We start from the raw sequence: 17365 nt of genomic DNA on the forward strand, positions 1-17365 counted from the left end.
GACCCTCATCTACAATTCCAGGAAGTGAAAACCTCGGGAAACACAAGGTTGTTTTGCTTTTGTTTTTGTTTTCTAAGCTTGCAGCAAGCTTGTTTGGCTACACAACCTCGCCCAAACTGATGAGACACTATTCACAGCCTTCCTCCCACTTAGAGTGAATATTCAGGTTCCACCGCAGAAATTTTCGTGGGTTTGATTGGCAGTTGCTGCCTCACACACTGAGGCTGTTCTTACACGTGCCTTTGTAAAATCGGAGAAATTCTGAATTCCAAAACATACTTGACCCTCAAGGGTCAGAATTGGGGACCTGAAGACTTCAAAGAAGTAATGATAATAATGATTCCACGTGGCATTTACGCGCTCCAGGTACTGCTCAGCACTTTGTATGTATTAATTAATTAAATCCTTATACAGCCCCACAAAGTAGGTACTATCAACTTCGTCTCCATTTTACACACAAGGAAAGGGATGCCATTGTACTTACTGTTTTACCGCTTGCTTTCTGCGCTGGATAATATGTCCTGAACATCTTTCATTTCAGTGACTATGAATCTACAGCCTTACCCCTAGTGATTGCATTGTCTTATTGTGGGACTGTGTTGGTAGCCAGTCCCCTGCTGTTGGGCACAGGCTGTGTTCACACCCTTCCTTTTTGATGCGTTTCTCTTGGAGATCCTTCAGTAGAGGCCTGTCAGTTGTCCCTCTCAAACCTTTGGTTCTGAGAGGCCAGTACATCCTAGTACTTGCTTACTGGCTCCTTAGAAGGAAGCCCGTCCTGCCTCTTGACCATCTCCGTTTATATTTTTTATTTTTTGTTATTCTAACATAAATGTTCTCATCCTCTGTAGATCTCTACCCAATTCCCCAGCATTTGAGAAATCCATTTTGCCATGACTAAGGCAGAATCTGAAATGGCAGCTATCTCTCACTTCGTCAGCGTGCCCCCTCTTGCTTCCGGCCCCTAACTGACCCACTTCCTCTCTGTGCGCTCTTGTTTCAGAAGGCTAGCGTGTCAGCTCCGTGATGACATCTCTTGGGTCTACATTTCTACTGCTTGATTGCTAAGCATTTAGTCAAATGGGTCCTTCTTTGATGTCATTTAATCTTGATTCTTTTCCCGTAGTTGCCACTAAAATTGTCTCGTGGCACCTGTATCGGTTTCCTGTGGTTCCTGTGACAAATGACCGCAAACTTGGTGGCTTAAAACAAAAGAAATTTATTCTTTCACAGGTCAGAGGGCCAAGATTCCAAAATCTAGGAGTGGGCTGAGTCGACAATGGAGGTTTTGGCAGAGCCACGCTCCATCTGAAGGCCTGGTAGAGAATCCTCCCCTCCCCCTCCAGCATCTGGCTGCATTACCCAAATTGCAGTCTTCATCTTGGACTTCTCCTCTTCCTCCCGTGCCTCTCCTCTGTGTCTCTTATGAGGACACTTGTCATTGGATTTAGGGTCCACCCAGATAATCCAGGATGATCTCATCTTGACATTACATCTACTCAGATCCTGTCTCCAGCTTCCAGGGGTCAGAACATGGACATACCTTTCCGGAGGCTGCCACTGAATCCACAACAGCACCACTCTTCCCGGGTCTAGGGATTGATTTTTTTCCCCTTCACAATTTCCAAGGAGGGTCTCTTACTTTTCCAATTCCCACCCAGGAGAGTCCTTATGCCTTGGAGATCTTTCAGTCACGTGGAGCTCGCAGGGACAAAACAATGGTCATGAGAAAAATGGTTCCTTTCTTCTGCTGATCCATAAAAGAATCCCAAACAGTCCTTTCACATACATTAAATATATCTTCTTTAGCAAATTGAGTATTTTTACTTAGGCTAAAATGAGGCACAGCTTTCTTTATCTCAAAAACCAAAGGTTAAATCCCAAGGGGGGAAGGAGTGATTTCTTGGGTGCCTAGAATATAGTAAGTGCTGTTCTATTGTGTCATTTAACTCTCAGAACAACTCTGAGTCTTAGGGTCCATTTTCTGTAAAGAATAGAAAATTGAGGCTCAGAGAGGTTAAGTAACTTGTTTAAAATCACACCGTACCTAGCAGGACCCAGCTCTGTCAAACCTAATAGCCTTTAGATCTTGCCTCTATACCAAAATGACTTTTGGATTTTTGTAGGTAAGTGCAGCACATAAACAATAAATAACTCAGAGGTCACTAATAATAGCAACAAGACCAGAAGCTTGGTCTTGACTGCTGCCAGTTCATTGCTCTTTCCCCCACACCACACTCTCCATTCAGGAAGGAATTTTTTTTTTTTTTTTTGTAAAGATTTTGTTTATTTATTTGACAGAGAGAGAGAGACAGCGAGAGAGGGAACATAAGCAGGGGGAGTGGGAGAGGGAGAAGCAGGCTTCCCGCTGAGCAGAGAGCCCGATGTGGGGCTTGATCCCAGGACCCTGGGATCATGACCTGAGCTGAAGGCAGACGCTTAGTGACTGAGCCACCCAGCCGCCCAACACTCTCCATTCAGAACAGAGGCATCCTTTGAACTGACAGAAAGACACACACCCTGACTGAGTTCAGAAATAGCCTGAACGTTGGAGTTGGAGTCTGAGTCTATTCCAGCTTCACTGCTTGGTGATGGCTGCTTCTGGACCAATCATTTGGCACCTCTGAAGCTCAGCTCCCTTATCTGTAAAATGGGATGATAATGACACCAACCTCTCTGCATTGTTTCGAGCAATAGAGAATGCATGCTAACGTACATGTACGAAGGTGTTCCCCAAATGGTAGCTATGACAACTACGTATAATGCAACCTGATGTTTCTATAAAATTAGAGGGGTTTTTTATTATAAAAGAAAAAGTAATTCATGCTTATGGTAAAGAGTATAAAGTAACACCTCTCTGCTCTAAAAAAACCCAGTCCTAGTTCCTGGAGGTAGCTGTTGCTAACAGTCTCTTCTGTAAGCTTCTGCAAATATTCCATGCGTTTGGAAGTATATATCCATTTGTGACACAAACAGGCTCATACAAGTTCACAGCTTCTTTTTTACTGAATCATTGTCCAGGTGTGTTCTCTAGGAAGCAGACTCTGAGATGGACTTCAGGGTGCAGAATGCTTATGAGGTGGTGCTGGAGGGACTAACATCTGTGGAAGGGAGAGAGGGAGCAGGGGTGGGGAGAGGGAGAGGTCTCACACAGCCTCGGTCAACCCCAGAGTTCCGGAGCAACACTCACACCACCCCACTCCCAGTGAGCCAGCCCGGGAAGGCAGCTCTCCTGCAGCTGAGGCCATCTCTGAAAGGGGGGACGGCAGAGGGCTGTGTACTCCCTGCAGCTAACCGCAGCAAGTCCTTCTGTAGGGGGCTCTAGCAGCGCCTGGTGTCCACCTCAGTGATGTCAGGATGACTAGGAAGACAGGAAAACTGAGGGAATACAGGTATCCAACTTCTCAGCCCTCTTGCCTAACAGCTGGAAGACCCAAACCCTGGAGACCCGGTGAGTCCGGATGCATGGGGTTGTGTCATCTTTAAAGTAGTTTTATGGGAATTTTTATAGTCCAGGGACAGTCACCATCACTTTGTCTTCCTCTTCTGACAGCAGAGCTTCTGGTTTCTCTTTGGCTGGGATGTATGGCAAAGGGCTGGGAGAGGAAGCAATTAAGTTTCAACATACATTTCTCTGACAAGTAATGAAACCAGAAAGTAGCTGAGGATTCCCACCCTATAAAAGACAAGCACAGGGGTGCCTGGGTGGCTCAGTCATTAGGCATCTGCCTTCGGCTCAGGTCATGATCCCAGGGTCCTGGGATCGAGCCCCACATCGGGCTCCCTGCTCCGCAGGAAGCCTGCTTCTCCCTCCCCCACTTCCCCTGCTTGTGTTCCCTCTCTCGCTGTGTCTCTCTCTGTCAAATAAATAAATAAAATCTTTAAAAAAAAAAAAAGACAAGCATAAAGGGTCATTCACACATGGGACAACAGCCCTCCCTATCTACTTCCTTTTTGATGTTATTTTAGTGTTTTCCTTTGTTCAGCACCTGCTGAATCAACTCCCAAGCTAAGACTTTGGGGCCACTGCCCCATGGTCTGAGAAGACAGGTGCCATTGTCTCACCCCCAAGCTATGCCCTCAAGGGGGGCTGCACGTAACTCAGCATCCTCCATGGTGGCCCCACACTCTCCCTGTCCTTCCTGCCCACTTCCTCCCTGAAACTTAGACAACCACTCATCCACAGGGAAGCAAAGGTTGGGAAGGGGTAAACTGGGCTCCATCCTGGGGATGGAGACCTGCTTGAAAGTAAGAATTTGGCTTTAATCAGTATTACCAGAGGGTACCTAGCTGGCTCAGTCGGTAGAGTATGTGACTCTTAATCTCAGAGTCATGAGTTCAAGCCCCACATTTGGCCTAGAGCTTACTTATATATAAATATTTAAAATTTTCAAAATAAAAAATCAAATATATTTAATAACATGTAATATATATTTTATATTTATATATATTTATATCTGGAAGGAATTATATATATATATTTATCTGGAGAGAATGTAAAATGGTACAATCATTTTGAAAAACAATATGGCAGTTTCTTATAAAGTTAAATAAACACCACAAGAGCTAACCATTCCACTCCTATATCAATGAAAACCCATATTCACACAATGACTTGTACAGGCATGTTCATAGCAGCTTTATCCATAACTGCTCACGCTGCAGACAACCCAAATGTCCATCAGATGAAAAATTGTGATATATATTCTTGCAATAGAATACTTATCCTCAGTAAAAAGGAAATGATATACGCAAAATATGAATGAACCTCCGAAAGCATGCTGAATGGAAGAAGGCAGACACAAGAGTACATACTGTACGATTCCATTTACATGAAACTCTAAGAAAGTCAATTTAATCTATAGTGATAGAAAGCAGAAAAGAAGAAAACGGGGTATGTACAGACAAGCTTAGGAAAAAGGAGAATACACTCCAAAATATTCAAGTACTTGGCTCGATTGAGGTGGCAGATGTTAGGGAGCATTATAAATGACTTTTACTTTATACAGTTCTGTATTTTACAAACTTCACAATATGATCTGGCTACTCTACTTCAGTAGCCTTGATATACTAGATGCTAAAAATTTCTATAATGCTGACCTAATTTAAAAAAAAAAAGTTTGGTGGTGCCTGGGTGTTTGAGTGCCCAACTCTTGGTTTCAGTTCGGGTCATGATCTCAGGGTTGTGAGATCAGGCCTCATATCAGGCTCCCCACTCAGCACGGAGTCTGCTTGGGACTCTCTCTCCCTCTTTCTCTGCACCACACCCCAGTCTCTCTCTCTCTCTCTCTCTCTCTCTCTCTCTAAAATAAATAAATAAATCTTTTTTTTAAAGTATGATATTATCCCAAGAACAGATGAATAAATACAAATTAAATTTGGAAACTTACAGTTATGTTCTACTACTATAATATAGTAGCTGTTTTTAGTATTTTGTGTTATCTTCCATCCTTTATCTGTATAACCTAAAGGTCAGCCCCCTGAATTCATAAATTCATCTGTTCACTGGGGACATTTTTGTTTTGCTTTGTGTTTTGCTTCTCCTTAACTCCCTTGCCTCTGCACTTCCGTGTCATGGTTGTTCCTACAACATTTTCACTGGCCATTTCTTCTCTGGAAGTCTCCAGCCTCCCACCTTTTGGCCACCTTTCCCTCTCTGAGATTCACTGCTCATCTCCACCAGCTTCTGCCCATTGCTCTCTTCCCCCTTCACTTGCCCTACAACATAAAACTTTGTCTTTCTTTATTGGAAGAGCAGTGCTGTATTACTCATCTCACACAAACCCTGAGCTCTAGATTGCTACAACCACGAGGGTCTAAAAAGTGTGTGGCAAAGAAAAGACAGCTCACTTTCTGAGGATTTCTGCCTCCAGCTTTTTAAAAGCAACCAACTTTCTCTCTCTCCTCCCTGGGCAAAGTTCTCAGAGTTGTGATCACAGCTTATGTACACACCAATTTGCGTTCTACTTTCCCTTGATGTTAGTTCATCAAATATACACACCTATCAGTTTGATGTTTTGTAAGTCATTTTCCCATCATGAGTCTTATCTTTAAAAACTGTATAATTCCAGCATGTAGAGATAACATAATTGACAATAATTTCGCTAGCTTTGAACACTTAAAACATTTCCACTTTTTTTTGCTGGGGAAAATTTGTTATGAGATATTTTTAAGGGGCACCTGGGTGGCTCAGTTGGTTAAGCGTCTGCCTTTGGCTCAGATCATGATCCCAGAGTCCTAGGATCAAGCCTCACATCGGTCTCCCTGCTCAGCGGGGAGCTTGCTTCTCCCTCTGCCCACCACCCCCCCGACCCCCCTTATGTGCTCTCCCTCTCTCTCTGACAAATAAATAAAATCTTTAAAAAAGAAAAAGAAGGTAATAGAAGATAGTTAGGACTATAAGAATTGGTATTCCACCATTCCTAGTCTTGCTCTGCTACTTTGGGTGACTGAGCAGATCTCACAGCTCCCTAAGCTCTCTTCCATCCTGTAAGGGCCTGACATCACGGGCAAAGGCACAGAGTGCACAGGGTCTGAGGAGGAATAAATGACATAAGACGTAAAATGCCGGACCCCCACAGGTGCAGTGAAATGGACCAATATTTAGCCGAGATGCGCCACAATGGCCATACAGTGAGACACTGAAACACATTCATTCTGCTAGAATGTGCATTTCTGTAAGGGAGGCACTCATTGCAGGAGGAGAATCAGAAGCATCATCAGGAAAGCAAGAAGCCCTCAGTTCAGCTGCTACCCTGACTGCAATGAGCCCTTTCAGCTATAGTTTAGGAAAATTAAAAGTGAGCACTCACACCCAGAGCCCCTTTCCCCAGCTCCAGGCCAGACAGCACTGCCTCCCAGGCCCACTGAGGAGAGCTCAGAGCCGTTGCCCTCTGTACTGTGTCTGCATCTGCTGGGCCAGCTCTAAGCAAAGCCCTGCCAGGTCTTTCCCACTCCATCGTGTTGCACATTTGAAATATCCTCTGTGATGGCCTTGGGCGCCTGGGTGGCTCAGTCGTTAAGCGGCTGCCTTCGGCTCAGGTCACGGTCCCGGGGTCCTGGGATCGAGTCCCTCATCGGGCTCCCTGCTCCGCGGGGAGCCTGCTTCTCCCTCTGCTTCTCTCTCTGTCTCTCATGAATAAATAAATAAAATCTTAAAAAAAAAAAAAGAAAAGAAATAACCTCTGTGATGGCCTCCAGCCACACTGAGATGCCTGGGTGGTCCAAGTATTCTCCTGATGTGCAAACTACTATTTGCAGGAGCATTCCAGTTACAGATGTGCATAGATTGGGAGTTATCTGCCTCTAACCTTATTTTCCCCACAGCCCTTTTATTTGTACTGCTTGATTTTGCAGAACATAAGATTTTTCAGGATTGGGTAAGTGTTGGGCGCTAGTATGTACAGCCTCACACTCCCTTGTTCATACCTTTGATCCTGGCCTTGTTTGGGGGCACAATTCCACACAGGCTTTGGCCTGCCTTCAGTGGCCATGCTTCACCCCCGGACCCCCGCAGGGCTCCTCTGATGTGGTGGGTGGGGAGTGCCTGCAGGAACACAGTCAGCCCTGGATCGTGTGCAACACAGAGGGGCAAGGGTGTTACAACCCCTTGAGGCAACCATTTACTAACGCTGGATGGGGGTCAAGGGATGAAGACTTACAAATGCTTCTCCCTTTCATCCCTCAGATGGTCAGTTTGAGGCATATTCTGTACAGTTCCTCAGAAGTTACCATTGGCATCAAAGCCCAGTTGTCCACAGCAGGGACCATTACAACTGGCTTGGCTCACCCTCCTTCCCTGGCCAGACTCCCTAGGCCCATTCTCTTCCCCAGGAAGTCACCTGTACCCACATCCTTGTCTCAGGCTTTTCTTTCTGGGGAACTAAGGTACCATGAGCTGCATTAAAGTCAGAACACCTCTCCCTACTGTTGGGCAACAGTCATTGCCCGAATCCTTCCAAGGGCCTTCGTCATCTCTTCCCCAGGATCCCCTGCACCTCCTTATGATTCCCCACTTAAAGCCTCCATCTGGAATCTTCTGTCTGGTTTGGATAGAAGAAGCCAAGTTTTCAATGTCTGCCCCAGTGTCTAGACTGAACAGAGGTGGCTCTTCTGTGTCGAGGGCTAGTCTGAATCCCCAAATAGGAACAGACTCTCACATCCCCAACTCCAGTTGAACATCAGGATTCAGAAAACCTATCTGCGGCCAAAAGGGTGAACACGGGGTTTATGAGTCCGGGCTTTGCCCTCCTTGTCACGTTCAAGATGAACTCAGAGGGGAGGAAATGAGACCATTACTAAGACCCATTCTTTCCACTGGGGCACTTCCTTCTTAGACTCTGACACTTGGGGGGGGGGGGTAGCATGTAGGCCCGGTTTTGTCTTCATGTTCTTTGCATTCTTTGTATCCTAGAATCTAGGTCATTAATTTTCAGACTTTGGGATTTCACAGCACAGTACATTAAACACATATTTTTAAAACTGTAAAGCTGTCATAATTCACTTCACATTAGAGAAATTTATAACACACAATCCCTGGTTCTACAATCTTCTCTTTCTATCTTCTGCCCTAAGGCTTAATGAAGTCTTCAACATTATTCTGGAAGTCCTCTTGGTTCTGCAAATGTGTTCTGTGGCTTTAATATTCAATGGATCATCACAATCCAAAAGGACAGCAAATAGTTTACTTAATCCCCAAATAACATCCTTGAATGTTCCAGGCGATGTCCAGCCAGTACTGTCAGTTGAATGGTCTCTCAGTAAACTTAGACATATTTCATCTGTGTTGGCGATGTTGGAGTGCCAGATCCTTGTCAGACATTCATGTGAGGAGGTACCATGTTGTGCACAGTGGGAACCATAGTTTCAAACTGGAAATGTCCCCCCGTACAAGGTAAATTGGCTTCACATTTTGTAACCTCTTTAACAAGCAGCTTGTCTCAAACAGAAACCCTGAATGGAATGAGATTGACATCTGAGACCCTTGAGGACCGTCATCCCACTTCAAGTGGTAACCAGCGTTAGCATTCCTGCAGCCTTTATCCTGAGCACCCAGGGACAGGCGAGGTGAGCCCCGTGACCAACACCATGGAGGTCCTGGCAAGACACGCGGCATCGAAGGGGCATTGAAGTCTTATAGGCTCTTTACCAGCCTTCCTCCCCTTCTCTCCCTTACCCAAAGGAGTCTGGCTTATTCTGTTTGGTAAATGAACAAATGATGCCCTAGGTAATAGAAAACAGGTAAAAAGGGCATCACTGAACTTGAAAATTTGTGCATAGTTTTAATTCACATGGAGATTGTCTTACTTGCCTTAATACAATGACCAGTTTGTACTCCAAGTTCATTGTGCAAAATTAGAGCAACCCAGTCCCCCAATGTACAAGTCCTTTCTAAGTTTAAGGAAGGTGACTCTGAAAGCTTTTTTGAATTCTTCAAGTTTTTAAGAATAGGATGCTGTTTTTAAAAATTGATTGTCCAAATGACATTCCACAATATTAAAGTCAAAGTAACTTTCCCAAGTTCCAATGGCAAAATTTGATGACAGATCTATCCAATAACTCATAACCCACTCACTCCACAGGTAGAATTTAAATGTAATTCGATCTTATTGCCAACTAAAAAAATATCTTTGGAAATGTTTCCAGAAAAGGCCATCAGTTAGAAGCTAATTTACCACTAACTAGTAAACTGGCAGTCAGTGTGTAGGATTTAACTGTATATATTACAGCAGTGGTCTTTAAACTTTATTCTGCATCAGAATCACCTGGAGAGATCATTAAACCACAAACTGACAGGTCCTATCCTCAGAGTTGTTAATTCATAGGTCTAGGATGGGATATGAGAATCTGCATTTCTAACAAGTCCCCAGCTGATGCTGAGACTGGGGGAACCACACACTGACTGTATTACAGAGATGTAGAAACGCTGGCTATTACACTAAACTATAAAATAGACATAAGTTCTGATTTATCCAGGGACAAAAGGAGCTCAAATTTTATCTCTGGCCTGGAAAACAAACCAGGGTTATCTATAGAGTTTTTCTTTGGGGCTTGTGGTTGTCAAGGATGCTGGGGGTTTGGGGTAGAGTCCAAAAGAAGTTGAGAGGATGTCATATTTAAAGATGTGAAACTAGGTTGCTGGAACCACAAGTTTATGAATGTGGTGGGTGTCACCAGCATTAAACTCTCACCTCATTGTAACATCCGACCCCGACTTCTCTGCAACTCCCCCCGCCATTAAAAAATGAAAAAGGAGGGGCGCCGGGGTGGCTCAGTCATTAAGCGTCTGCCTTTGGCTCAGGTCATGATCCCAGGGTCCTGGGATCGAGCTCCGCATCAGGCTCCCTGCTTCTCCCTCTCCCACTCCCCCTGCTTGTGTACCCTCTCGCTGTGCCTCTGTCAAATAAATAAATAAAATCTTTTTTAAAAAAATGAAAAAGGAATTATCTTCATTCTGATCTAATCTCTCAAGGCCTAAGGTGTGAACTAGGTCATCTGGCAATGAAACTTACAAAACCTTTACACATGATTGGCCATTAACAGGGTGTAAAGAACATTCGTATTTATTATTATCTTTGATCCTCAAACCAATCCTAGGAGGTGGACCTCACTACCTCTTTATACCAATGACGGAATTGAGTCACACAAAAGATAAATGACTTGCTCAACATCAGAGCTAACAAGGAGCAGTGCCAGTGCTCAGATCCAGGCTTTGAAAGACTACTAAAAGTTTAAACTGTTCAGGGCGCCTGGGTGGTTCAGGTGATTAAGCAGCCAACTCTGGATCTCAGCCCAGGTCTCAATCTCAGGGTCATGAGCTCAAGGCCCACGTTGGGCTTCACGCTGGCATGGAGCCAAATACATACATCCATACATAAATGTTTAAACTTTCCAGAGATGTAAATTTCCAAAAATATTGAAACTAAGAGAGAAGTTTGTTGTCCTTGTTGATGTTATTTCTCAAACATATTAGAAATAATTAGTAATTTGGGGTGCCTGGGTGGCTCAGTTGGTTAAGCATCTGCCTTCAGCCCAGGTCATGATCCCAGGGTTCTGGGATCAAGCCCCGCATCGGGCTCCCTGCTCAGCAGGAAGCCTGCTTCTCCCTCTCCCACTCCCCCTGCTTGTGCTCCCTCTCTTGCTGTGTCTCTCTCTGTCAAATAAATAAATAAAATCTTTAAAAAAATAATTAGTAATGTTTAAATACGTATAATACTGCTTTTTATTAGGAGATAGTATAAAAATATAAAGAGAGCATCCCATCCATTTAAAGAAATAACTTTAGTTAAAGGAAATAGTTTGATAAGTTTTGCCACATAGCTATAACTGTGAAATCATCACCATGACCAGGATAATGAACCCTCAGAGTTTCTTTTTGCCCCTTCACCTATTTCACCCTTCCCTCCACCCACCTCTCCTCTGATAATCATCAGTTTGTTCTCTATAGTTAAGAGTCTGTTTCTTGATTGTCTCTTTTTTTCTTTGTTCATTTGTTTTGTTTCTTATATTCCACATGAGTGAAATCATATGGTATTTGTCTTTCTCTGACTTCACTTAGCATTATACTACCTAGATTCATCCATGTTCTTGCAAATGACAAGATTTCATTCTTTTTTATGGCTGAGTAATATTCCATCATATATATGTGTGTGTGTGTGTATGTATATATACACACACACACACATACGCACACCACACATCACCTCTTCTTCACCCATCTATCAGTGGACACTTGGGTTGCTTCCATAATTCGACTACTGTAAATAATGCTGTAATAAACATAGGGATGCATATATTTTTTTGAAATAGTGTTTTCATATTCTTTGGGTAAATACCCAGTAGTGGATTTACTGGACCATATGGTAGTTCTATTTTTAATTGTTTGAGGATCTTCCATACTGTTTTCCATAGTGGCTGCACCAGTTTGCATTCCCACTAACAGTGCAAGAGGGTTCCTTTTCTCTACATCCTTGCCAACACTCTTATGTTTTTGAATTTAGCCCTTCTGACAAGTGTGACGTGATATCTCATTGTGGTTTTGATTTGCATTTCCCTGATGATTAGTGATGTTGGGCATCTCTTCATGTGTCTGTTGGCCATCTGTATGTTTTGGGGAAATGTCTGTTCATGTCCTCTGCCCATTTTTAATTGGATGATTTGTGGGTTTTGGTGTTAAGTTCTTTATATATTTTGGATACTAACCTTTTATTGGATACGTCATCTGCAAATATCTTCTTCTCCCATTCTGTAGCTTGTCTTTTAGTTTTGTTGATTGTTTTCTTTTCTGTGCAGATTTCTATTTTGATGTAGTCCCAATAGTTTATTTTTGTTTTTATTTCCCTCGCTTCAAGAGACATATCTAGAGAGGCTCCTGGGTGGCTCAGATGGTTGGGCATCTGCCTTCAGTTCAGGTCCTGGGATCGAGCCCTGTGTCTAGCTCCCTACTCAGCTGGGAGCCTGCTTCCCCCTCTCCCTATGCCTCTCCCCCTGCTTGCACTCTCTGTCTCTCTCTCTCTTTCTCTCTCTCTCTCTCTCAAATGAATAAATAAAATCTTAAAAAAAAGAGAGACATATCTAGAAAAAAGTTGCTACAGCCGATGTCAAAAAAATTACTGCTGTGTTCTCTTCTAGGATTTTTATGTTTCAGGTCTCACTTTTAGGTCCTCAAGCCATTTTGAGTCTATTTTTGTATATGGTTTAAGAGAGTGGTCCAGTTTCATTCTTTTGCATGTAGCTGTCCAGTTTTCCCAACACTATTTGTTGAATCAACTGTCTTTTTCCCATTGCATTTTCTTGCCTCCTTGGTCAAAGATTAATTGAACATATAATTGTGGGTTCAAGTTTTGAGAGTTCTTTATATATTCTGGGCACATGTCCCTTATCAGATATTTGATTTAAAAGTATTTCCTCCTAGGGGTGCCTGGGTGGCTCAGCCTGTGTGGCTCAGTCGGTAAGGCATGCAACTCTTGATCTCAGGGTTGTGAGTTCGAGCACCACGCTGGGAGTAGAGTTTACTTAAAAAAATAAATAAGTAAAATAAATAAATAAAAATCTTTCTAAAAGGGCATTTCCTCCTGATATGTGACTTATGTTTTCATTCTCTTAACTATCTCTTACCAAGAGCAGAGATTTTACACTTTGATGAAGTCCACATTTATTTGTTCTTTTATGGCTGTGCTTTTGGTGTCATTTCTAAGAAATCTTTGCCTAACCCCAAGGTTACAAGTATTTTTTCTATGTTTTCCTCTAGAAGTTTAATAACTATAGGTTTAACATCTTGATCTATACTACATTTGGACTTAATTTTTGTATATGATGTGAAATACATCATTTGTATTTCAAATGAAATTTGAAGTTCATTTTTTTCATGAAGATATTCAAGTTGTCCTAGCAACATTTATTGAAAAGACTATCCTTTTCCCAATTAATTGTTCTTGCACTTTTGTCAAAAATCAATTGTCCATATATGTGGAAGTCTGGACTCTCTATTCTGTTCATTGATTTGTCTGTCTTTAAGCCAATGCCACATTGCCTTTGTTACTGTAACTTTGTAGTAAGTCTTGAAATCAGATAATGTTACTAGGGTCATATTGTATAAAATGTGATAATATATACTAAGGGCAATAAAAATAAAGAAAGTGAATTCCTCTTCTTCCCCTCTTCTGAACATTTTGGGGAGCTTATTTCTAGGAAAATAATTTGAAAGAAAAAGAACTTTAAGAACTTTATCTTAAAACATTTTATAACAATTTTTCCCCAGCCAATAAAACAAACAAACCAGGGTTATATCAAGGGTAATAAAAATGCAAACTAGTCTTTCCCCATTCTGCATCTTCCCAGCAGTTTACTTATAGAAAGTAATTTGACAGAGAGAGAGATCCAATTATTTAAAAGTATTTTAGGACAAATATTCCCCCAACAAAAATGTGGAAATGTCTTAAATGTTCAAAACTAGAGAAATTATTGTCAATCATGTCATCTCTACATGATGGAATTCTACAGTTTTTAAAGATTTAAAGACTCATGATGAGAAAACGACTTATAAAACATCAAATTGATATGTGTGTACATTTGATGAACTAACATCAAAGGAAAGTAGAACGCAAGTTGGTGTGTACATAAGCTGTGATCACAACTCTGAGAACTACGCCCAGGGAGGAGGGAGAGAAAGTTGTTGCTTTAAAAAGCTGGAGGCAGAAATCCTCAGAAAGTGAGCTGTCTTTGCTTTGCCACACACTTTCTAGGCCCTCATGGTCATAGCAATCTAGAGCTTGGGGCTGGCCCGGGTTAGAGTGAGATGAGTAATACAGCACTGCTCTTCCAATAAAGAAAGACAGGAAGAGTCCAAGATGGCGGAGGAGTAGGAGACCCAGATTTCATCTGGTCTCAGGAATTCAGCTAGATAGCTATCAAGCCATTCTGAACACCTACAAACTCAACTGAAGAACGAGGGAAAAAAATAGCAACTGTCTGAACAGAAAAGTAACCACTTTCTGGAAGGTAGGACGCGCGGAGAAGTGAATCCAAGGCAATATTCGGGAAGGTAGACGGTGGGGGGAGGGGGCCTCCATCAGCCACTTCTGGCAAGTGATAGATCCTCGGAGCACAAAATCAGAACTTTTAGAAGTCGGCTCCGCGGAGGGACCTCGCTCCAGTGGCTAAGTGGGGGGTGGAACCCTCGCTGGGACAAGACTGGGGGTGCCTGAGTGCAGCAGAGCTCCCGGGTATCGAAGTGGGGAAGCTGGCTGCAAAGATGGAGCCGAGGAGTGGGCTCTCAGCTCGGGGTTGCCATAAACCAAGAACTGAGGCACAGTCGGGCCACTGCTCTCTGAGCCGGGGCCCAACAAGTGGCAGAAGCTGCCAGAACCAACCCCCCTTCCTCCTCTGGGAGGAGTGGCACAGAAGCATGCTGCAGGAATCTGTGGGGTTTGGAGACCCGAATCAGGGTCTGTACCTGAGATGGAAATGCTCAGTCACAGGCCGGGTGAGCACGAAGTGTGGCCAGAGAGCAGGGAGATGGGAGTGACTGACTGCTTTTCTCTGGGGGCACACTGAGGAGCGGGTCCCCGAGTTCTCGGCTCCTCCTGGGCAGAGATTGGGAGGCCGCCATTTTCACCCCTGTCCTCCAAAGCTGTAGGGAGAGCTTGCAGGGAACAAAAGCTCCCGAGAGCAAACCCGAACAGATTACTTAGCCTGGCCCAGCAAGGGCAGGGCAATTCCGCCTCCAGCAAAGACATTTGGGAACCACAGCAACAGGCCCATCCCCCAGAAGATCAGCACGAACAGCCAGCAAGCCAAGACCAAGTCTACCGATCAATGAGAACGGCAAAACTCCAGCGCTAGGGGAATACTGCACATAGAATTCATGGCTTTTTCCCCATGATTCCTTAGTCTTTCAAAGTTAATTTTTAAAATTTTCTTTCTTTTTCTTTTTCTTTTCTTTTTTAAAATTTTTCTTCTTTCCTTTTTCAACCAACTTCTTATTGTATCAATTCATTTTTAAAAATCTTTTTTAATTTTCATTTTCACAGCCATAGTCTATCCCTTCATTGTATATAACATTATTTATTATATATATATGTTTTTCTTTCTTCAAAAATTTGGGATGCAGTTTCTTCTAACAGACCAAAATATACCCAAAATCTAGTGTATGGCTCTGTTCCATTTACCTGCCTGATCACTTTCTTTCTTTCTTCCTTTCTTTTTTTAATTTTTCTTCTTTCTTTTTTCAACCAACTTATCATCAATTCCTTTTTTAAAATCTTTTTTAAAGATTTTATTTGTTATTTGTATTTGACAGAGGAAGAGATAGTGAGAGCAGGAACACACTCAGGGGGAGTTGGAGAGGGAGAAGCAGGCCTCCCATGGAGCAGGGAGCCCAAGGTGGGGCTCGATCCCAGGATCCTGGGACCATGACCTGAGCTGAAGGCAGATGTATAATGACTGAGCCACCCAGGTGCCCCTAAAATCTTTTTTTGATTTTCATTTTTACAGTCATATTCCATCCCTTCACTGTATTTAACCTTATTTTTGCATATATATGTTTTTCTTTCTTTAAAATTTTGGGATGCAGTTTCTTCTAACACACCAAAATACACCCAAAATCTAGTGTATGGCTCTGTTCTATTCAGCAGCCTGATCTTTTTTTTTTTTTCTTTTCCCCCCAGTTTCGGTCTTTTCTGATTTGATTAGTGTGTATTTCTCTGGGGTTGTTGTTACTCTTTCAGCATTTTTTTTCTCTCGTTCATCTGTTCTCTTGACAGAATGACAAAATGGAAAAACTCACGTCAAAAAATAGAACAAGAGGCAGTACCAACTGCCAGGGATCTAATCAATATGGACATTAGTAAGATGTCAGAAGTAGAGTTCAGAATAACGTTGATAAGGATACTAGCTGGGGGGCGCCTAGGTGGCTCAGTCATTAAGCTTCTGCCTTCGGCTCAGGTCATGATCCCAGGGTCCTGGGATCAAGCCCTGCATTGCGCTCCCTGCTCTGTGGAAGGCCTGCTTCTCCCTCTCCCACTCCCCCTGCTTCTGTTCCCTCTCTCGTGCTGTGTCTCTCTCTGTCAAATAAATAAATAAAATCCTTAAAAACAAAAGAAAAAAAAAGATACTAGCTGCGCTTGAAAAAAGCACAGAAGACACTACAGAATCCCTTTCTGGAGAAACAAACTATAACCAAGTCTAAATCAAAAAGGCTATTAATGCCACGCAACCAAAAATGGAGGCTCTGACTGCTAGGATAAATGAGGCAGAATAGAGAATTAGTGACATAGAAGACCAAATGATGGAGAATAAAGAAGCTGAGAAAAAGAGAGAGAAACAACTATTGGATCACAAGGGGAGAATCTGAGAGGTAAGTGATACTATAAAACAAAACAATGTTGGAATAATTGGGATCCCAGAAGAAGAAGAAAGAGAGGGGCGGAAGGTATTTTGGAGCAAATTATAGTGGATAACTTCCCTAATTGGGGGAAGGAAACAGGCATCAAAATCCAAGAGGCACAGAGAACCCCCTTCAAAATCAATAAAAATAAGTCAACATCTCAACATCTAATTGTAAAACTTACAAATCTCAGAGACAAAGAAAAAACCCTGAAACCAGTTCGGGACGAGAGGTCTGTAAACTACAACAGTAGAAACAATAGATTGGCAGCAGACCTATCCACAGAGACCTGGCAGGCCAGAAAGGACTGGCATGATATATTCAGGGTACTAAAGGAGAAAAATATGCAGCCAAGAATTCTTTATCCAGCTAGGCTGTCATTGAAAATAGAAGGAGAGATAAAAAGCTTCCAGGACAAACAGAAACTAAAAGAATTTGCGATCACCAAACCAGCCCTACAAAAAATGTTGAAAGGGGTCTCTA

Source organism: Zalophus californianus, chromosome 15 (genome assembly GCF_009762305.2).
Source record: "Zalophus californianus isolate mZalCal1 chromosome 15, mZalCal1.pri.v2, whole genome shotgun sequence".
In the NCBI taxonomy this organism is placed as follows: domain Eukaryota; kingdom Metazoa; phylum Chordata; class Mammalia; order Carnivora; family Otariidae; genus Zalophus; species Zalophus californianus.